The sequence below is a fragment of the Panulirus ornatus genome, chromosome 2 (assembly GCF_036320965.1).
Source record: "Panulirus ornatus isolate Po-2019 chromosome 2, ASM3632096v1, whole genome shotgun sequence".
In the NCBI taxonomy this organism is placed as follows: Eukaryota; Metazoa; Arthropoda; class Malacostraca; order Decapoda; family Palinuridae; genus Panulirus; species Panulirus ornatus.
Genome location: NC_092225.1, coordinates 63,121,421 through 63,145,107, shown reverse-complemented (window position 1 = coordinate 63,145,107; position 23,687 = coordinate 63,121,421). Strand labels below are relative to the sequence as shown.

General features: G+C 46.0%; 1 protein-coding gene across 8 annotated transcripts in view; it reads left to right on the top strand.

Annotated features, from left to right (window-relative positions):
• The window catches only part of LOC139756673 (fat-like cadherin-related tumor suppressor homolog), a 1,059,999-nt gene that overhangs the window by 930 nt on the left and 1,035,382 nt on the right, over positions 1-23,687 (top strand). The gene's annotated exons all lie outside the window — the stretch shown is intronic.

Genomic DNA, 23,687 nt, shown 5'->3' with positions numbered 1-23,687 from the left:
GGCCCGGCTGCCGGCGGGCGACCTGGTGACGCCCACATTCTATGGACAACGGGAGGGATGAACGATCATTAGAATAAGGAGCGGTTGGTAGGGTGTAATGTTGTCCAGGGAGAGAAGGTTGGTGAGAGAGAGAGAGAGAGAGAGAGAGAGAGAGAGAGAGAGAGAGAGAGGTGGTGGGGGTCATGGGGAGGTAACAAGGTGGTAGGACGAGAAGTTATTGATGGCTCGTTAGATGGCTCGTTACAGTTGTAATACGCATTTGCCATATGTCACTTTACTACATTAAGCAATATGTGTTCGTACAGAAGTGTTTATGGGACGAAGTAATGATGAAAGGTTTTTGGGTGGTGGGATTCAATTCTCTTGCCCTTTAGCATCCCCAAAGTGGCATTAAAGTAAGCTTTCCAAATGTTTCTTTCCCTTTTGATGCCTCTATGCCCCTGTAATTACCTTTGGTGGCGCCAAAGGGGATTTAAAATAAACCTTTAATTTGTCTTGAGACTAAGGTCAGACTTTGACAAGAGAGAATAAGGTTGACACATGTCATATCTCTTCTAAAGCAGGGAAGATTTGTTTGGAAGTCCAGGCGCTGACGAAAGTGTTGGGTTGATGGAAGAGTTGCTCCAGATAAGGGGGGGGGATCACATTTTATGATAACCTTGGCACCAGGTCCAACTGCAGCACTTGGTACGCCGAAGTCGATCAACAGACTGGAGTGAGGCAGATTAAGGGAGAGATGGTCTGTTGTGGATGTCAACGGTCCTGGGTGAGGTACGATGCCGTTGAAGGTCTGCTGTGGATGACTGGGGTGAGGCACGGGTACGAGTGTGGTACTGAGGCTTTGGTCACAGCTACGGGTAAGGATGTCTGTGGGCTGCGATGAGGCAAGATTTCTGTGTATGGGCACTGTGGATAGTTGGGGGTAAAGTAAGGTTCTGATGAAATGACTATTGCAGGTTGTTAGGAGTGAGGAAAGTGCTTTGGATGGCTATAATGATGCACGTTGCCAGTAAAGGGGTGCTGTAGATGGCTAGGATGAGGCACTATACTGGTGGAGGGGAGCTGTGGATGGATGATGAGGCACGGTGTTGCTGGATGGGAGTTGTGGATGAAGGGTGAGGCACGGTGCTGCTTGAGGGGCCAAGGTGAGGCAATGTGTACCAGTATTCGAATCCAGGGTGTTGTTCTGCTGCCATGTACCTGGGAATTATTCCTGTCCAGGTGAACTTCTGATCATCCAGGTCACTGGTGTTTGCAGCCCGAGTTCATGTTTGTCCAAAATAGCCGCTTTCATCAGGTAAACTTTAAAAGAAGTTGATCAAGTTTGCCATGTGAATTAATCATAGTTTGACTATAGTGTATCCTACCTTAGATGGTATAAAGTTATAGCTTTATCTATTAGATTTTTCTTTGTTAATCTTTGAATTTGGTTTGCATGTCTTATTATGTCTCAGACTCCATCATGGAAGTGTTTAAGGAACCAGATACTTCTGTAATATTTGTTTGCATGTTATATGCGTCATGTCTGTGCTCCGGTTACTAGTGGTTGTGTTGCTATACGACGCCTTCCTGCAAGTTCAGATTTTACAGAAACAGAAGAGTGGAGTGTGTGTCGGTGGTGCTAACCTGTGTCGGCTATATCACTGGAGGTTCTTAAAGAGGGAAGAGTGTGAGGGGACGAGGCGCCTTGGATGGGCAGTAGCAGAGGCTGAAGAGATGAGGCGCTGTGGCAGAGCCTGAGAGATGGGGGGCAGTGGATAATGGTGGAAGAGCCTGACAGATGGGGAACCTTGGATGCTAGTGGCAGAGCCTGAGGAGTTTGTACATTGTGGATTGGTAGTGGCAGAGCCTGAGGAGTTTCTCAAGTGTGGATGGGTAGTGGCAGAACCCGAGGAGATGGGGCACTGTGAATGGGTAGTGGCAGAGCCTGAGGAGTTTCTCAACTGTGGATGGGTAGTGGCAGAACCCGAGGAGATGGGGCACTGTGAATGGGTAGTGGCAGAGCCTGAGGAGTTTCTCAACTGTGGATGGATAGTGGCAGAACCCGAGGAGATGGGGCACTGTGAATGGGTAGTGGCAGACTCTGAGGAGAAGGGGAACAGTCGATGTGTAGAGGGAAAGCAGTACAAATTATGACAAAATTGAAACATTCATTATTATTATTATTATTATTATTATTATTATTATTATTATTATTATTATAAGGTTCTTAAGGACAAAAGAAAGATAAGGATATTACTAAAGTTAGCGAGGTGCAGAAATGGCCAAGGGAATGGCCCTAGTTTCGGGGTCTTGAGAAAGGAAACCATTTCATGGTTTCCAGTAGGAAACTTCCAGCATTCCAGTTTTAATGGTTAGATAAGAATAGGGAGAAAGATAACTCACTCATAACTGCGAGGCGAAACAATCAGTGTAATACGTACTCATTTTCAATAACTGTAGATGAATTGCACTTAAATATTTAGATGATAGTAAGACACATATTCCGCGAGGATGGGGCGAGACAAAGAAAAGAGGCGCTCGGGAAGGTAATAGAACAGTGGAGGGAAATGGAAGAAGACGAATTAGACCAAATGGGAATTTGAGTGTGGGAAGTAAGACAAATGGAGGGCAGGGAGTGAGGTGCCTGCCCTCAGCCCTGGCCGTGGTGGCTGGTGGCACGAGGACCTTCACACCAAACATGAACTTGCATCATCATTTCTGTTACGTTAGAGCTTTTCCTCTCGATTATAATGTTTAATTCGTAAGGAATATTTCTAAATTATTTGTTCGTCTAGCAGAGGGTATAGAGGAATCATCAAACAGTATCTCTGTCTACCTGAATGTCTCCATGATATCTATCTATATATCTATTTCTCCATCTATCTTTTTATGGGGCTCCTGCAGCTTCAAGCTTCAGGCACATGGGTTGTGGCTAGAGTATTCATCGAAGGTCTTCTACCCCTACCAACCCAGGCTTCTGGGTTGGGTCATTGGTCGACCAGGCTATTGGAATCCGCAGCCCGCAGGCCCACGTAGCCCCCACAGCCTGGCTAGCTAGTCTGGTACACTTTGTAGGTACTTGTCTCGGGCACTCTTAATCGTCTCTCCTGTGTATATCATGGTGTTTCTGATGATAGCATGCATGGCGTTGAAGAGTCTTGGGTCCCGGATGTTGAAGGTGTTCTCTCTGTTTGTATATTTTGCACTTTTGGATTTCAGAGGCAGTATTTTATAGAGTCTTTCATGCCTGTCGCGCCTTCAAGGAATTTCCAGGGAGTAACAGCCTCAGCGATCTCAGCCTTTCTTAGTGATTTTGTTCCTTTATCACATTGACATGGACTGTGAAAGAACATTTTCTAATTCTGCAACTTCGCGTGCCTTGCAAAGTGACGTGAGAACATAGCAGTAGTCCATCCTTGAGAGGATAAACGTCTTGAGAAGTATGATTATGGTCAGTGACAGCGTACGGGAGAGGTGTATCATCATCTATACCTTAAAAATCCTGGAAAGTATAGTTCCCAACTTACACTCAGCAATGACATCCTACTGGCATGACAGGCATGGAAGGCTTTGTAAAATACTACCTCTGAGATCCAAAGGTGCGATATGCACAGAGAGAACACCTTAGACATCCGGGCCTCGTATCACAAGCACTATAGAATGCACATTAGAGAAGTTGAAGCGTGTACTGGACAAGTACCTCCAAAGTGGACCAGACCAACCAGGCCGTGGGGGCTATATGGGCCTGCGGGCTGAGGCTTCCAACAGTTTGGTCGACCAACGACCTAACCCAACAGCCTGGGCGTAGCCCGGGCTTTAGGGGGGGTTAGAAACCCCCTCGCCAAGACGTCACCATGTCTTCACCAGGAGATTTGTGGATTCTTGTTGTGAGATCTGGTACGAAACTGTACGCTTTTTCGTTTCCTGTTGATGATACAACTTCACAGACTAACCGAGTAACCCCATGGAGGCGGAGTCCGGTAACACCCCTCCCAGGGTCTCCTGCAACTCCAAGACTGCGTTACACTTAGTAGCAGGGATAAGATGGACTCTTTTGAAGTGAATAGTATTTGACTAGACTGTACTCTGTCAGATGATTAAACCTTGCTGGACGCACCTGTTCACTCGAGGTGTAAGGACAGACAGGCGGAGTCCGACAGCATGTGTATATTTATTTTCTTGTCAGTATGTACGGTAACTAGTTTTTCTTCCCCTCCTTTCTGTGTTACTGTAAACCAAGAATAATTTCACTTCGAAGAAGCAATTACCGACACGAGTCAACATATTTTCATAATCGCAGGTCACCATCAGAGGGTTATGCTTCGCTGCGTCACCCCTTCGTCAGGCTGCTCACAGGGGACGCGGACGCTGCCGAAGCAATTCGTTATATGCAGGCTGGTACTCTCCGTAAGTTAAGGCCTGGGTTTTGTAGGGGTTTGTGTTTAGGAGACCCAGGTCTCTCTCTCTCTCTCTCTCTCTCTCTCTCTCTCTCTCTCTCTCTCTCTCTCTCTCTCGGTAGGAATGTAGTCGGTGATAGACAGCCACCGACCAGGGAGGTATATTACATTTACCACCCGCTTGGGTATGGGAAGGGTTACTGATGGACGTGTAGTGAGACGGTGCTTTTTAGTGGTTGAAATCTCGTCTTAAGCACTCTCTTTGAGGCTGCTTGAGCCACCCTATAATGTAGGTGGGATAGGCTGCCCCACACTGTAGGTGGGTGATGGTACCCCTCACCCCTTGTGGATGAAACCACCCCACCATGTAGGTGGTTGCTGCCTCTGTGAGTGAATGAGATCACCCCAAACGTAGGGTGGGTTAACGTCACCCCTCTCTATAGGTGGGTAAGTGCAGGTAAGTATGGCTTCCAATTCCTGTAGATGGATGGTAGGAGTTGTCACTATTATTGGTGTGTGTTAGCAGGTGTGACCTGGTCACTAGTCCAAAACACGGCATTAAATTCTCCACATTATTATCAAAGCATCTCAGGTCACCTTGCACATGCATGATGACCTGAGCTTTTCCCCCAGTAGGCTACGTCTGCTCTGCTCTGGTTGCCATTCGGCTCCCCCAAGGAGGAAGAATGTGTCATAATTTCCTGTAACAGGACCTTAGTGTGGCAGGCGAGCTAGCCACGTCGACACCAGCGGTAATCACGTCCACAATGCATGGCCTGCACTTTAAATATTAAACCGGACCAAATACTGGCAGTGTTTCATGGACAGATAAACTGAGATGACGGAGGTAAAACACCTGATATGCTTGTTTATGTCAGCATAATCTAACACTACCTCAGTGTCAGCAGTTTTTTTTTTTTTTGCTTAAATTTGTGCAGTTATTTGGTGCAGAGACGAACACACGCAGACCAGCTGTGTTCCTCTGCATCTTGACGGGACCAGATGGGGGAGGAGGGTCGATAGAGACATGCCCTTCCACGTGTGGTGTCTCACCACGTGTAGTGCATCCACTACGTGTTGGTGACCTTCAAAACGTTTAGTGATCTTTACCATGCGTTCTGCCGCTCACTACTTTTGGTGTCCCTAACTGCATGTGCCCCACCTGTGTGATACCCCTCACCAGATGTGGTGCCCCACCATTGTGATACCCCTCACCAGATGTGGTGCCCCATCATTATGATACCCCTCACCAGATGTGGTGCCCCATCATTATGATACCCCTCACCAGATGTGGTGCCCCATCACTATGATACCCCTCACCAGATGTGGTGCCTCATCATTATGATACCCCTCACCAGATGTGGTGCCCCATCATTATGATACCCCTCACCAGATGTGGTGCCCCACCATTGTGATACCCCACCATGTGTGATACCCCTCACCAGATGTGGTGCCCCACCATTGTGATACCCCACCATGTGTGGTACCCCTCACCAGGTGTGGTGCCCCACCATGTGTGATACCCCTCACCAGGTATGGTGCCCCACCATGTGTGATACCCCTCACCCCGAGTTTGACTCATCAGTGTCATGGTCTTCGGGCCTGCCCTCCTCGAGAGAACGCTGGCCTCTTAACCTCTTCACTACGATCTCTCTTCATAATTCTGAATAACTTTTACTCAAACCTTCGTGGTGACGTGGTGACGTTATTCACGTGTTATTCACACATTCATACCGCATATAAACATTCAGTAATTTGCTCCCCCCCCCCACCTTCATTACGCACTTAACGTCATAACGGGAGAGTGAAACAGTAATGACTGACGGTGTGATATCAACTCGACAGACAATTAGACAGATTAAACTTTCCATCAGTCGTGATTTTGACAGAGGATTACTCCCCTTCTCTCCTCCCCCCTCACCGCCTCACCTCCCTCGGCTTAAACAGAAAGGAGCAAACATACTCCGCTGCCAGGGTCTGGACCTGGGCCAAGCCAGAGAAAAAAAAAGAGAACCTACTCCACACAGATCCTCACTTACACCCGAACTTATGAGGCACTCTGTAGTGACTGTCTTTAGTCCACCATCAATGGGGGGAAAAGAGAAAGAAAACGTCTTCTGTCCGTCAGCAGGTAACCTCGTTACAAAGCCAATGGGGTCGTGTGTTTCCTGCTTGTCGTGTAGTGATATTCATCCTGCCGCCAGACATTATATATTGAGGCAGGGGTGAGGGAAAGTAGATAGGTAGGGGGAAAAAAATGGTCCCGTCAACGAATTTCTTCAGCGAGTGATGAGGGAGGAGTGGGAGGTTACAGTGTGTGTGTGTGTGTGTGTGTGTGTGTGTGTGTGTGTGTGTTTGTGGGTGGGTGGGTGGCTTAGGGCAGCATCCAGCAATAGAAGTGACGCTGGAACTCACTCACCTCCACCTGATGCACGTGTCATGGCCCGCCACAGACCCTCACGGCCAAGAAAACCTGAACTAGCATAGACATGAAGCCAAGAACCGCGCATTATAGAGGCTCCGTTAAATCACAGACGATCGGATGTGGTCGTAACAACCCTTACATCGTCGGTAATATCTGAGTGTCTTAAGGACATACTGAAGACTAATATTTTGTCGTATTGTTCGGCACAAGGAACAGCAATGCACCTTAGATATCTGTCTTTTCTTTTAGGACAACTTTACATTCCTTTCATCGTGCCAGATATCTTTTGTGTAACGAGGGGCGTAGTATGAGTGGTCACTGATTCATAATAGCAATACAGCATTGTACAGAGTAGGACAGTGGAGAGCGTGTGGTATCAACAGAGACCTGGTTCTGGTGATGTGTTAAGGCAGGGTTGTGACCTGCTGGAAACCCGCACCCCACCCCAGTCTTTGCACTACCACTCAGCCGCAGGTCAAGTCTCCAGGCATAAGTAGTAGTAAGGTATTAAGGTGATTATGATTTTGATTTAGATTTAGATGTTAGTTAAAGAGATCATGATATATATGTGTAAGCCTAAGGGCTTCAGCTTTCAACTGTTTGGTCGACCAACGGCTCGACCCAACAGCCAGGGCTCACCCCCGGACTCTTGTGTGTGGGGGGGGGATGTAGAAGACCCCCGAAGACTTCACCAGGTTCATATGAACCAGGTTTTCACCATTATTACTGAAATCTATGAGCAGATTTTCATGATGGTTTCCTCATCCACGTGAAAGGCCACTCTTATGGCATAGATGTCTGAGACACAACGCATTTTGACTTCTAATCCTTTCAGATTTCATCGCTCTCTGTCAAGGATCTGTAAAGGCAGCTCATCTCCAAGCTTGTTTAAGACAGGATACGTCCTGTATGTTACTGTGAAACCACTGTGTTAACATAGTGTCAAACAGATCTTTTCTTTCCTTCTGGATTTGCCTGGTGCGTCCACAGCATAACACAGGAACCAGTGGATCTTCCGCTCCATGTTGTGTCTCACAACACAGCCATAACACAGGACCTGACGGATCATGAGCTCCTTGTTGTGCCTACAGCACATCTATACCACAGCGCCCAATGGGTCTCCTGCTCAGTGGTGGTGTTCACAGCACAGCCACAGCAAAGGGCCGGATGGATCCTCAGCTTTTTGCTCGATTTAACGTGTTTTGTCCAAACACTGCCGTAGCCCCGGGTAGATAGACTGGTGGGAACGAATGCTCTTTCTGCTCACCCTTCTTCTCTTTAAGATAAATGTAAAGTGGTAAGAACGTGGACTGACCTATACGGGTAGAAGACTTCCGAAACCAACGTAAGGTATACGTAATGTAACTTCCAAGACGATGTCGTGGTTAGAAGACCTCCGACGCCACAGTAAGGTACACGTAAAGTATACTGAAGAAGAGGAGGGCGTGAGGTGGGGGAGTTAGTTACCCATTACGCCTCGCAGGGTTGGCTGCCAGGAGCAGTTTTAGCCTGCCCTTCAACCTCTTCAGGGTGCCACGCCACCCAATCTGGCACGGGAATGTAACCCTCATCGTCACTACTGGTGTCATTATCGAACAAGATCAATAATGATGTGTTGTCCGTCCACCCCCGCCGCGCCTGGATGGAGGACCTCGGCCACCCCCGCTGCGCCTGGATGGAGGACCTTGGCGGGGGTGAGGGAGGGAGAGACAACCAGAGAGGGTAGCGAGCGTCAGCCAGAAGGGGGACGCTGAATCACTTCCCAATCTGTGGATATACATCTTCCTTACAATACGCCTTTTCCTTGTAATTTCCTCTCGTGGTGGTGGTGTATGTGCGCGCACGCTTGATGTTTGTCTTGTTTTCGCCTGTTTGTTTGTGCGTGTGTTTGGTTGCAAGATGTAGGCATGAATTATGCTTTGTGTGTAGTTAGTGCTTATTTCACATGGTCGCACTTGTTGAATATACACGTAGTTTGTGTGCGTATATATATATATATATATATATATATATATATATATATATATATATATATATATATATATATATATATATATATTTATATATATATATATATATATATATATATATATATATATATATATATATATATATATATATATACATATATATATATATATATATATATATATATATATATATATATATATATATATATACACATATATATATATATATATATATATATATATATATATATATATATATATATATATGTATATATATATATATATATATATATATATATATATATATATATATACACGTTATATATATATATATATATATATATATATATATATATATATATATATAGGGAAGGCTGTCCGGTCCGTCCATCTCTTGTGTGTAAACGCGGCGAAGAAGTCCTCAGACGTGAGGTGACTCATCCCCATACACTGTGGCCAATAATTAATTCATTTCCTTGGCAGGATAGAAATTGCTGGCTGCTTGGGTGAAATATTTTCGGGAAGATATTCTGTTGTTGAGCTGTGCCGGCAGTATGGGAGGCATGGAGAGGGAAAATGGCGTGGTGAATGGTTACACCACTGTGGTTACACCACTGAACAATGCCATCCTCAGTTCAGGAGGGAGGGAGAGAGAAGTGGTGGTGATGGAGAGTGTAGGGCCAGGGATGGTGTGATGGCCAGGGAGGGTGACAGCGGCGGTAGTGAGGGAGTGTGTGCAGCCAGGAGGAAGGAACAGTGGTGGTAAGAGTGGATGTGATACCCAGGGAGCGTGTGTGGCTAGGGAGGAGGGAGTGGTGGTGGTAAGGGTGGGTGTAGTAACCAGGAAGGGAGTGATGATACATGGGAGACGGATAACAGGAGATCTTTTTTTTTTTTTTTTTTTTTTTTTTATACTTTGTCGCTGTCTCCCGCGTCTGCGAGGTAGCGCAAGGAAACAGACGAAAGAAATGGCCCAACCCCCCCCCCCCCCATACACATGTACATACACATGTCCACACACGTGTATACATACCTACACAGCTTTCCATGGTCCACCCCAGACGCCTCACATGCCTTGATTCACTCCACTGACAGCACGTCAACCCCTGTATACCACATCGCTCCAATTCACTCTATTCCTTGCCCTCCTTACACCCTCCTGCATGTTCAGGCCCCGATCACACAAAATCTTTTTCACTCCATCTTTCCACCTCCAATTTGGTCTCCCTCTTCTCCTCGTTCCCTCCACCTCCGACACATATATCCTCTTGGTCAATCTTTCCTCACTCATTCTCTCCATGTGCCCAAACCATTTCAAAACACCCTCTTCTGCTCTCTCAACCACGCTCTTTTTATTTCCACACATCTCTCTTACCCTTACGTTACTTACTCGATCAAACCACCTCACACCACACATTGTCCTCAAACATCTCATTTCCAGCACATCCATCCTCCTGCGCACAACTCTATCCATAGCCCACGCCTCGCAACCATACAACATTGTTGGAACCACTATTCCTTCAAACATACCCATTTTTGCTTTCCGAGATAATGTTCTCGACTTCCACACATTTTTCAAGGCTCCCAAAATTTTCGCCCCCTCCCCCACCCTATGATCCACTTCCGCTTCCATGGTTCCATCCGCTGACAGATCCACTCCCAGATATCTAAAACACTTCACTTCCTCCAGTTTTTCTCCATTCAAACTTACCTCCCAATTGACTTGACCCTCAACCCTACTGTACCTAATAACCTTGCTCTTATTCACATTTACTCTTAACTTTCTTCTTCCACACACTTTACCAAACTCAGTCACCAGCTTCTGCAGTTTCTCACATGAATCAGCCACCAGCGCTGTATCATCAGCGAACAACAACTGACTCACTTCCCAGGCTCTCTCATCCCCAACAGACTTCATACTTGCCCCTCTTTCCAGGACTCTTGCATTCACCTCCCTAACAACCCCATCCATAAACAAATTAAACAACCATGGAGACATCACACACCCCTGCCGCAAACCTACATTCACTGAGAACCAATCACTTTCCTCTCTTCCTACACGTACACATGCCTTACATCCTCGATAAAAACTTTTCACTGCTTCTAACAACTTGCCTCCCACACCATATATTCTTAATACCTTCCACAGAGCATCTCTATCAACTCTATCATATGCCTTCTCCAGATCCATAAATGCTACATACAAATCCATTTGCTTTTCTAAGTATTTCTCACATACATTCTTCAAAGCAAACACCTGATCCACACATCCTCTACCACTTCTGAAACCGCACTGCTCTTCCCCAATCTGATGCTCTGTACATGCCTTCACCCTCTCAATCAATACCCTCCCATATAATTTACCAGGAATACTCAACAAACTTATACCTCTGTAATTTGAGCACTCACTCTTATCCCCTTTGCCTTTGTACAATGGCACTATGCACGCATTCCGCCAATCCTCAGGCACCTCACCATGAGTCATACATACATTAAATAACCTTACCAACCAGTCAACAATACAGTCACCCCCTTTTTTAATAAATTCCACTGCAATACCATCCAAACCTGCTGCCTTGCCGGCTTTCATCTTCCGCAAAGCTTTTACTACCTCTTCTCTGTTTACCAAATCATTTTCCCTAACCCTCTCACTTTGCACACCACCTCGACCCAAACACCCTATATCTGCCACTCTGTCATCAGACACATTCAACAAACCTTCAAAATACTCATTCCATCTCCTTCTCACATCACCACTACTTGTTATCACCTCCCCATTTACGCCCTTCACTGAAGTTCCCATTTGCTCCCTTGTCTTACGCACCCTATTTACCTCCTTCCAGAACATCTTTTTATTCTCCCTAAAATTTACTGATAGTCTCTCACCCCAACTCTCATTTGCCCTTTTTTTCACCTCTTGCACCTTTCTCTTGACCTCCTGTCTCTTTCTTTTATACTTCTCCCACTCAATTGCATTTTTTCCCTGCAAAAATCGTCCAAATGCCTCTCTCTTCTCTTTCACTAATACTCTTACTTCTTCATCCCACCACTCACTACCCTTTCTAAACAGCCCACCTCCCACTCTTCTCATGCCACAAGCATCTTTTGCGCAATCCATCACTGATTCCCTAAATACATCCCATTCCTCCCCCACTCCCCTTACTTCCATTGTTCTCACCTTTTTCCATTCTGTACACAGTCTCTCCTGGTACTTCCCCACACAGGTCTCCTTCCCAAGCTCACTTATTCTCACCACCTTCTTCACCCCAACATTCACTCCTCTTTTCTGAAAACCCATACTAATCTTCACCTTAGCCTCCACAAGATAATGATCAGACAACCCTCCAGTTGCACCTCTCAGCACATTAACATCCAAAAGTCTCTCTTTCGCACGCCTGTCAATTAACACGTAATCCAATAACGCTCTCTGGCCATCTCTCCTACTTACATAAGTATACTTATGTATATCTCGCTTTTTAAACCAGGTATTCCCAATCATCAGTCCTTTTTCAGCACATAAATCTACAAGCTCTTCACCATTTCCATTTACAACACTGAACACCCCATGCATACCAATTATTCCCTCAACTGCCACATTACTCACCTTTGCATTCAAATCACCCATCACTATAACCCGGTCTCGTGCATCAAAACCGCTAACACACTCATTCAGCTGCTCCCAAAACACTTGCCTCTCATGATCTTTCTTCTCATGCCCAGGTGCATATGCACCAATAATCACCCACCTCTCTCCATCAACTTTCAATTTTACCCGTATTAATCGAGAATTTACTTTCTTACATTCTATCACATACTCCCACAACTCCTGTTTCAGGAGTATTGCTACTCCTTCCCTTGCTCTTGTCCTCTCACTAACCCCTGACTTCACTCCCCAGACATTTCCAAACCACTCTTCCCCTTTACCCTTGAGCTTCGTTTCACTCAGAGCCAAAACATCCAGGTTCCTTTCCTCAAACATACTACCTATCTCTCCTTTTTTCACATCTTGGTTACATCCACACACATTTAGGCACCCCACTCTGAGCCTTCGAGGAGGATGATCACTCCCCGCGTGACTCCTTCTTCTGATGGTCGAAAAAGAAGTTCATCGAAAGATATAGTGTTCGAGACAGCAAAACAGAAGGTGGTTAGGGAGGATGTGAAGGCCGCAGAAGAAGGACGTAGATGTGGTAAGGGAGAGTGTGATATCTAGGGAGGGAGGAAGGGAGTGGTGGTGATGAGGGAGGTTTTGCTGACCAGTGTAAGAAGGGCTTGGTGGTGGTGAGGGAAGGTACGGTAGCCAAGGAGTACTTACGACGAGATTTTGCCAAAAGGCAGGGTTAACGCGTAGCTCTCACCGCCCAACTCTGGAAAAATCTAGGGTTACGCAGACCGATTCGCGTGATTTGTCGTTATGGGTTGTGTGTTTGGATGTAGAAATTTTATGTTCTTCGATAGAGAGCCATCAGTCCACATGTGGATGATATAGAGAGAAAAGACTGTTACCTGGGCTAAAGAAATGAACTTGATAGCCTCTGAAGTACTGGCTCAGTCCGCAGCAGTCACTAACTCTACTGTTACCCAGACGGTCAGGACCGATGATATACCTTCTTAGTCTATGGCTGCCTGGAGGAAGTGGTGGTGAGGAAGCGTGAGGTGGCTAGGATGGAAGGGTGGTGAGGATGGATATGGTGGCTACTACCACACTCCTGCAGATACTAACAGTATCTAAACTACCATCAACCCACTGCGAACACATGCACAAGCATTTTCGCTCTGGCCAGCTCTACCACAACCATCAGTTTAACAATCTTGAGTCAGTATTGCAAACATCACCACTGGAATCACCACTTAGGTTCCTTCCTCCACTACCACCGTCGCCACAATCCAATCATCGTCATTATCATTATAGCATTATCCTTATCGTCACCAACTGTGGTCACCCCCACAATCACCATCACCACAGCGTCATTATCATCCTAACTACTATGGTCATCATCACCACGCCATCATTATGATCATAACCACCACTAGCATATTATGATCTTACCCACTTACTTTCACCACTTGCATTACTTTGACCCCTACCACGCCACCACCACCATCACAATGTCAACACCACCGCAGTCTCCTCCGTTAGAAATGTCAACAGAGGTCGATTCTCTCTGCTCCTTCCAAATGTGTCAGGTGTCACTTCCCTGTAACAGATACATTTAGGATTAACCTCTAGTAAGGAAGGTTAGCACCAGGAGATCGTAATTTTGAAAGTTATACTTGAGTGACACTTATTACTTAATTTGGTAAGTGAAGTATCCACGTAGTGCTGGTGTATTTTTAGAGGAATATATTGATTTATTTACAAATATAAGAAGGTAATTGACAACTTTTTTTAGTTGGTTATTTGTTTTAGCTGGATATTTACCGATTTTGAAGTTGTTCAATCACACAACGACCAGTCTGCCTCCCTATCACTTCCAGCCTGATGCCTCATCACGACCTGCCGGTCTCCTCAGCACTATCAGCCTCTCTCCTCACCACGACCTGTCTGTCCCTTCACCATGACTTGGCTGTCTCCTCACCACAACCTTTCTGTCTCCTCTTCACGACCTGCATTTCTTCTCACTACGACCTGCCTGTCCCCTCGTCGTGACCTGTCTGTCTCCTCACCATGACCTATCTGGCACCACACCATGACTAGTCTGGCGCCTTAGTATGACCTGCCTGCCTGGGCCCTAAACAAGCCCTGCCTGCCTCCTTACCACGACCTGCCTGCCTCCTCACCATGACCTGCCTGGCTTCTCACCATGACCTGCCTGGCCTCTCACCACGACCTGCCTGCCTCCTTACTACGACCTGCCTGCCTCCTTACAACGACCTGCCTGCCTCCTCACCATGACCTGCCTGCCTCCTGGACACGACCTTCCTGTCTCCTCACCAAGACCTGCCTGGCTCCTCAAAACGACCTGCCTGCCTCTTGACCACGACCTGCCTGCCTCTTGACCACGACCTGCCTGCCCACTGACCACGACCTGCCTTCCCACTGACCACGACCTTCGTGGCTCCTCACCAAAACCTGCTGGCCCCTCACCGCGACCTGCCTGCCTCCTCACCACGACCTGCCTGGCCCCTCATCACAGCCTGCTGGCCTCTCACCACGACTTGCCAGGTCCCTTACCTCGACCTGCCTGGCTCCTCACCACGACCTGCCTGGCTCCTCACCACGACCTGCCTGCCTCCTCACCGCGACCTGCCTGCCTCCTTACCACGACCTGCCTGCCTCCTCACCACGACCTGCCTGCCTCCTTACCACGACCTGCCTGCCTCCTCACCACGACCTGCCTGCCTCCTTACCACGCAGACTCCTCGCCTCGAGCAGCCGTCACACCCTTCTGCAGGAGGCTGCCACACACTCCTCTCCACAGGACACTCCCCGAGGCCCAGCCGGGCTCTCTCGCCACCTGCTGCCTCCCTCCTCGCCGTATGCCGCTTTGGTCTCCACCGAGCGTTACCCCATTACGGTACTCGTGCCCTCACCAGGGGAAGCGAGTGTGTGTGTGTGACAACCCTCGCCAACGAGGGGGAAGCGGCGGTAGGAAAGGTATAAATACATAGCACGTCTCGACCTAGGTCGGCGACCGTCGCGCTGCTATACACACCCTGCAAGTTTAGGGCGTCTTTAATGTCGTGTTTTGGGGAAGCGAGAGGAAGTCGGGAGAAAAAAAGTATCTTGCCTCCCCCTCACTTTTTTTTTCTTATTTATTCTGTTTTTAGCGACGTGACGACACTTTTCAGCGGGTAGCACCACAAGGCCTCATTCAGAATACTTAGGCAAAATACATAAAGATTTTTTTTTTTTTTTAAATGCTACAGTATTCTAATCTTCTGTCAAGTATAGTAATGCCAAACAGACTTGCCAATCAAGCCATTACCGATCCGAAAATCATCATATACAGGATGACGGTGTACCTATGTCCTATCTCATGAGGGTTTTACCAGTTAAATTGTAATATTTTCACGTGCAGTGGCTCTTTACTGAGAGGCAAGGGGATAAATGAAGAACGATTATAACGAAGTGAATACTACACACACCACACACACACACACACACACACACACACACACACACACACACACACACAAGAGGTTGTGTTGATAGGAAGGCGTGCTGAAGAGATTGGGGCCCGCAAGTGTAAATCTCCCTTCCTATACAGCACAGATACGTATTTACAAATACGTCATTAAACACACACACACACACACACACACACACACACACACACACACACACACACATACACACACACACACACACACACACACACACATGTAAATATCAGCAACAGACTTGTCCTTTTGGGAAGAGGAGTTTTATTATGAACAATAAAACCAGTGCTTGATAAAGCATCATATTTATTCACTCACGACAGTCCGATCATACATCCAGCATCAGCAGACAAACTGAAAGACCAAACCACACATTGGCGTCTAAGAACTCAGTTATGTGCCTGAAATGACTACACACAAAACTCAAACCAATGAGAGTTATTGTGAACTTTACACCAGAATGAAATGCAGTGTTAAGAGCACGGGAATCCATACATAAGCCAAAGAGTGAGTGACACCAGTGAATCTAAATACATGGATTTAACAAATGGATGTTACGAAATCTCGACCTGACGTAAAGATTCGTTTCAACACATGATCTTAGAGAGACGAGACAACTCACTCTGCAAACACGAGAGGTTTAGATATGTTTCGTTGCTCGTTAAAGAGCGCATCTCCCACATGGTCAACGAGACGAGTGGTGATAAAACCAGTTCAATTGTCATAGGTGGTCGGTATTCAGCACATGCGCAGAAATTACGTTCTGCGATAGATTCAAGTGCCTGTTTGTCCTAATGAACATTTCGTTATATTCAAAGATCCGTGTCTTGAACTGGCGTTTTGATTAGAGCATTGGCGTTGGTATTGTTACATTACAAGATGCCTGCAGATCCTTGGGTATAACATCCTTCTTGAACCTAACGAAGCTACTGATGGTGAATTTATTTCTAGACTAATGATGCCTGCAAGTCTCCAGGTATAACAATCCTTGAAATCAACGATACGATTAGACATAGATACAAAACTGCGGGTTTAAGATCACTGAGTAATTTGGTGATCTCACTTTTAAGTAAGAAGTTGCTGTTATTGGTAAAGGTTATGGGGAAATGCTGTATGTTTCTCGTTAACCTTTAGCAATCACAGCAACTTCTCACTGAAAAAGGTCACCAAATTGCTGAGTCCTTTTTACCCCCAAGTTACGGATTGGAATTATATTTAGGTCTAAGTTTACCATTAGTGGCTTCTTAACATTCATGGGTGTTATTTCTGAGGATTTCTAATCTTCTTTGGTCCAACCAATACCAGCGCCGCTACTGTAGTGAAGTTGGCAAATCAGAACACCAGATAAAGGTACATATCTTTGAGCATAAAGGAACGTCCCATAGGACTAACCGGCGTTTATGTAATCCATTGTACAACTCTGTTCATGAGCATACTCAAGAGTGCTGACCACCCCATACATCTGAGCTCCATTATCGCCACTCGCTCCAACCATACGGAGCACCTCAATAATGGAGTCTCAGTTGATCATTAGGGGGAAGTGCTCTTTTCCCAGCAACGCGAACATCTTCAGACCTCTTGTGTAATTAATGTAGGAAAGCTGGACACGGAACACACAAAAAAGACCCTCTACGTAAGTGGGAGGCCCCCTGGTGTGATGAGAGGCGTGCCCTATGGTCAAGTCCTTCCTTTATGGTTTAGATTGAAGTAAATATGTGTCAGGAGACCAGTATCATTTCAGAGTGTATAGCGACTGTGGTGCAGGTTTACCAGTGGAGGTTGGGAGCTTTTCGCCTTCAAATTGCAGCAGAGGACTGGGGTCGTAGAGCGGCAGGCCCGAGGGTTGCAAACATAGCCATATGAGAGGCAACCCAAGGATGTGGTCCTTAGAACAAGCGCCGAGTTCTTTAACGACCTTCATGATCACTGGAGCAATGGATGCTGTGGAAGATACAATGTTAGGATATGCTCGTTTGTGTGTATATATATATATATATATATATATATATATATATATATATATATATATATATATATATATATATAGGTATTAAGAATATATGGTGTGGGAGGCAAGTTGTTAGAAGCAGTGAAAAGTTTTTATCGAGGATGTAAGGCATGTGTACGTGTAGGAAGAGAGGAAAGTGATTGGTTCTCAGTGAATGTAGGTTTGCGGCAGGGGTGTGTGATGTCTCCATGGTTGTTTAATTTGTTTATGGATGGGGTTGTAAGGGAGGTAAATGCAAGAGTCCTGGAAAGAGGGGCAAGTATGAAGTCTGTTGGGGATGAGAGAGCTTGGGAAGTGAGTCAGTTGTTGTTCGCTGATGATACAGCGCTGGTGGCTGATTCATGTGAGAAACTGCAGAAGCTGGTGACTGAGTTTGGTAAAGTGTGTGGAAGAAGAAAGTTGAGAGTAAATGTGAATAAGAGCAAGGTTATTAGGTACAGTAGGGGTGAGGGTCAAGTCAATTGGGAGGTGAGTTTGAATGGAGAAAAACTGGAGGAAGTGAAGTGTTTTAGATATCTGGGAGTGGATCTGTCAGCGGATGGAACCATGGAAGCGGAAGTGGATCATAGGGTGGGGGAGGGGGCGAAAATTTTGGGAGCCTTGAAAAATGTGTGGAAGTCGAGAACATTATCTCGGAAAGCAAAAATGGGTATGTTTGAGGGAATAGTGGTTCCAACAATGTTGTATGGCTGCGAGGCGTGGGCTATGGATAGAGATGTGCGCAGGAGGATGGATGTGCTGGAAATGAGATGTTTGAGGACAATGTGTGGTGTGAGGTGGTTTGATCGAGTAAGTAACGTAAGGGTGAGAGAGATGTGTGGAAATAAAAAGAGCGTGGTTGAGAGAGCAGAAGAGGGTGTTTTGAAATGGTTTGGGCACATGGAGAGAATGAGTGAGGAGAGATTGACCAAGAGGATATATGTGTCGGAGGTGGAGGGAACGAGGAGAAGAGGGAGACCAAATTGGAGGTGGAAAGATGGAGTGAAAAAGATTTTGTGTGATCGGGGCCTGAACATGCAGGAGGGTGAAAGGAGGGCAAGAAATAGAGTGAATTGGAGTCATGTGGTATACAGGGGTTGACGTGCTGTCAGTGGATTGAAGCAAGGCATGTGAAGCGTCTGGGGTAAACCATGGAAAGCTGTGTAGGTATGTATATTTGCGTGTGTGGACGTGTGTATATACATGTGTATGGGGGGGGGGTTGGGCCATTTCTTTCGTCTGTTTCCTTGCGCTACCTCGCAAACGCGGGAGACAGCGACAAAGTATAAAAAAAAAAAAAAAAAAAAAAAAAAAAATATATATATATATATATACGGGAGCTAGTTGGATGTGTGCTCTTTGTATTAGTCTCTAGACATGATAGCAACACCAATCTTTATTCCTTACCCTTTTAAGCACTCCGTTCCCACGACGGTACGAATCTTCGGCACGATGGCGTGACCTTTTGACCTAACCCTTGATGGTCAGGTCAATAACCAGGCATAAGGGTCATCCCGTCGTCCTCAAAGGTCGTACCGTCGTTTCCAAGAAAAAAAAATGAAATAAATCACGTTTGGTTAGCTCAGTTATGGTGTATAGCTGTTGTTGTCTATGTTACTGCTGCTTTTCCAATGAGTTCATCTCCTGTTGTAGTGTTGGTCTTTCACGGAAGCTTCTGTTACCTCTTGCTGCTGCTGCTGCTACTGTTTTCCTTGTTACTAGAAGTGTATCTTTAAGGGACAGGTACAGCTGAGGTATTGCAGCTAGAGGCCCTGGCGCTGCTAGAGCAGCTGGAGTTAATGGGGCTGCTGTTGCTTCCTGAGGGTTTGCTACTGCCTTTCCATCTGTCTTGACCGTCGGGGGTTGATTAATATGTCTTGTCCCACCTCAGTGAGTCAGCTCAGAGCCTTATGATATAGTACCCTGAATAATCTCCTTGTATCAGGATTGCAATACATTTTTTTCTTTTCAACGTGACTGCTGTCCAATGACGCGTCTTCGCAGCGGTTATGGTTTACTGGCCTGTTCACCATGGATGCCATAGTATGGTCTGCGTTCACATTCCAGTCATATCCACATCATTCCGGCTGGGGTGCTCTCGATCGACCGAGTATTGCTGTGTGTCTCCTGAATCTAGATCCCGGTACAGTTAACATGATGGTGAAAGCAAGAGCAGTGGCCTTGACAACGAAGCTCTCAGACAACACATAGCTTACAAGCCAGACATAATTAGGTTCATGTTACGATTACACGAGCAAGTGCTCATGAATCCCTCAAGTGACAGTATAAAGTTACTACCGGGTTCGAACGGGGGAGGCAGCCAAGTACCTGTCAGGAGTTTCTTTGCAGTACGGGGAAGGCGTTTGTCCGTTGCCGGCACCACTTCAGTCTACCGCGTTCCACTCCTTCGCAAACATCGTAATTTTCTCGCTCGTTCCTTACACGCCGCGTTATCAGCATGTCCCTACATCCCCGTCCGTCCCTCCGTTTATACCCTTGCAGCACTAGTGCACCAGGAGCGTCACGGCTTCCATCATTACCTCACCTCCCAATTGCTCCTTCAGTGCCAACACCCCTTACTTCCTCAGTGCTATTACCTCCCCGTTACCTCATCAGTGCCAACACCGCCCTGCGCACCCTCTTCCGTGCCAGCAGACCCTTACTTCATCAGTGGTGTCGTCACCCTCCTTGTAACTTGCATCAGCCCATTACTTAAATAATTCTGTAGCATCAGTACACCCACAGTCCAAAGGAGGCAGTCCATCACGGCTAACAAATTGCTTAGTAAAGAAGGAACGAGCGCTTCCTCCTTCCATTACTTCATGACAGTTGTCAGCCTCCGACCTCTCTGTCATTATCGTTTCTTTTGTAGCTCCTGCCTCGAACTCCATCCCTCCCCCTCGCCCACTTCCAACATATGTTTGCGCCTTCTTCAAACTCCCTCCTCCTCACCCTTAACTTGAAACTGCACTTAGCCTCCCTTGCTTACTCTTTAAGCCTCTGTATTACTTAGGCCACCACTTGGACGCTTCCTCCTCCTCCTCCTACACTGCGTCAGTATCATCAGCAGCGGTTCGCTCACCACCACCCACCCTCACCCCACACACCCTCCCTCTCGCCTTACTCTTAAAACATTTCCACGCCCTCTTGTTGACAAGCTGCCACCACTCATAATACTATACACATCCCCACACACTGTCCCCACCTGTTCACACACACACACACACACACACACAGACGCACACATGTACGGGCCTCCGTAGTGTAGTAGTTAGTACTGACCGTGAGTCAGTACGGGCCTGTCCGGGGTTGGGTCGACGTGGATCCCAGTCTTGGGCACGCCTGTCGGCACACACTCATCGCAGCTGTTCATCCTCTCCTCTGGGCTGGTCGATAAATGGTACCTGGTTTATGCGTGTGTGTGTGTGTGTGTGTGTGTGTGTGTGTGTGTGTGTGTGTGTGTGTGTTTGTGTGTGTGTGTTAATAAACAGACAGAAGTAAAGACATGGGACATATGTACAAGGTTAAAGACGGGCAACGCGAGAGTTAAACTCTTTCCCTGAAACACAAATATGAATCACACGGTGTTTAACCACACATATTTCCCTCACTGACGCTTTGAAGCACCTTCAGATACATACTGCCACACATACGCAACTACTTTTACACACGCAAAAAAAGAAAACTTATTTTTTCCCCTCTCTCACGTTACGCCCTCACTGATCACGAGCGAACACTCACACAGCCTCTCTCGTATTTCGCTCACCCATCGAGGGTTCCATCACCTTCGTCATCTAGCCCATACCATCAACATTTCTGTCCGGCAGAATGAGCCAGTAGCCACCACCACCGACGCTCCTCTGGTGTAAGGTCTGTCAGGGCAGCCTGCACTTCTCGGAATGCGCTGATGGTTGGCATCAAGGGGCTTCATGTCCCGCCCCGTTGGACGGTCCGCCCCGCCTTGGTCGTGTGAGGTCATTGGCCAGGTCATCATGTATGTGCTTAAGCAACCACTTTGGTGGGGGGGGGGGGGCGGATTGGCTTCTTTGTCAGCACATTCTCAAGACGTCTTCGCTCGGGCTGTGTGGATGGATCCCTCAGGCTCTGCCTTTGTCTTGAGGTTTTTGGGCTTTGCGTAGGTTTGTCTTCTCGTGCGTATAGTAGATACGTAATTTGCGTTGATGTTTGGGCAGATCCCATACAAATTTTCTCTTCTTTGTTCGTTTATGATGAATACCGATTTTTTGTTTATGTATGACTGTTTGTATTCGTTACCTGTAGTAAACCCACTTCGTATAGAATGTATTGATTCGTATTTCCTTACTCTAAAGGTGGAGCTGAGGTGGTATCCATATTAGTCATTTCCCAAACCCTTCGTGTAAGGGGGATCTGATGCTAACCTGTATGTTTTCCTCTCTATAACGGGACCCAGTCCTAAGAAGTGGGTCGTATTCTTATCGTCCAAAGGGTTGTATGACCTATTGTCACTGTGTATTTATATTTTCTATCTAAAAATCTCTTGAACTTGATATTTTACTGATATTTGTTACAGCGACTTCATCTCCCAAGAATACGATCATTTTTTTTCCCATTTGGACTTACTGATATTGATATAGTAATTATTTTATGTCTCGCTGTCGACCAGTAAACATGAACAGCTTAGAACCGGATTGCCGTCCCTTGTAGGACGAGATGTTTGATGCCACAGAATGTCAGACACTCTTTGACTCGGTAGGGCTCAGGCAGCCAGCAGGCACGCGGCGTTAATGCTTTCCAGCCTTTTACTTTCTCTCTCACCATAAAGCTGAAGGCTTAACTACAGTCTAAGCTACGGTTTCCTGTATGTGGGACAACCTGGGTAATTGTATATTACCATTTCTGTGATTTGGGTATTTGTGTGGCCTCTTGAGAGATTAGGGCGAAAACTGTGGCAGTCTGATGCTGCCTTCTTCCGCTAGGTTTTACAGTCTGGTATTTTCAGCTACTCGTGTCCCTGCAGGCTGTTTTGTACTGCAATACCTATGAGCGTCACTTAGCTCTTTAATGTGAACGGTTGAGAGAGGGAAACTAGTTGAAACGGGGTTTTGTGTCCTGCTGAAGTGGAAGATATTATTTCCTCTTGTTCTGCCGAGGTTGAGGTCGTAGGCCATATTCGAAACAATATTTGGCCGAAAGAAATATAAACTGACAGACAGAGTGAGGCGTGAATGGTTTGAATAGGTTTTCGTCTCCAACCATTCCAGAAACAACGGTGCTGTAAAGTGGCAAGTCGTGTGTGTGTGTGTGTGTGTGTGTGTGTGTGTGCTACAGCTAGAGCTTTACACTAGTGTTGCCCCTTCTATTAACCTTGTCTATATGTACTCATGCGTTTGCGTGTGTGTGTGTGTGTATGCACACACGCCCCCAGCGTAAGCCAGGTACCCATGTACTGAGCATCTCCTCAGGGAGGATGAACAGTTGGGATTGGCTATGGGCCAACTACAGCGCAATGGTTGAAACCCATTGGTGATCCTACCCTTGGTAAGTCCGCATATATATATATATATATATATATATATATATATATATATATATATATATATATATATATATATATATATATATATATATATAATATATATATAAGTATATATATATATATATATATATATATATATATATATATATATATATATATATATATATATATATAAGTATAAAAAAATATATATATATATATATATATATATATATATATATATATATATATATATATATATATATATATATATATATATATACATTAGCATACACTGGCAGCAGGTTTTCTGTAATGCACATAG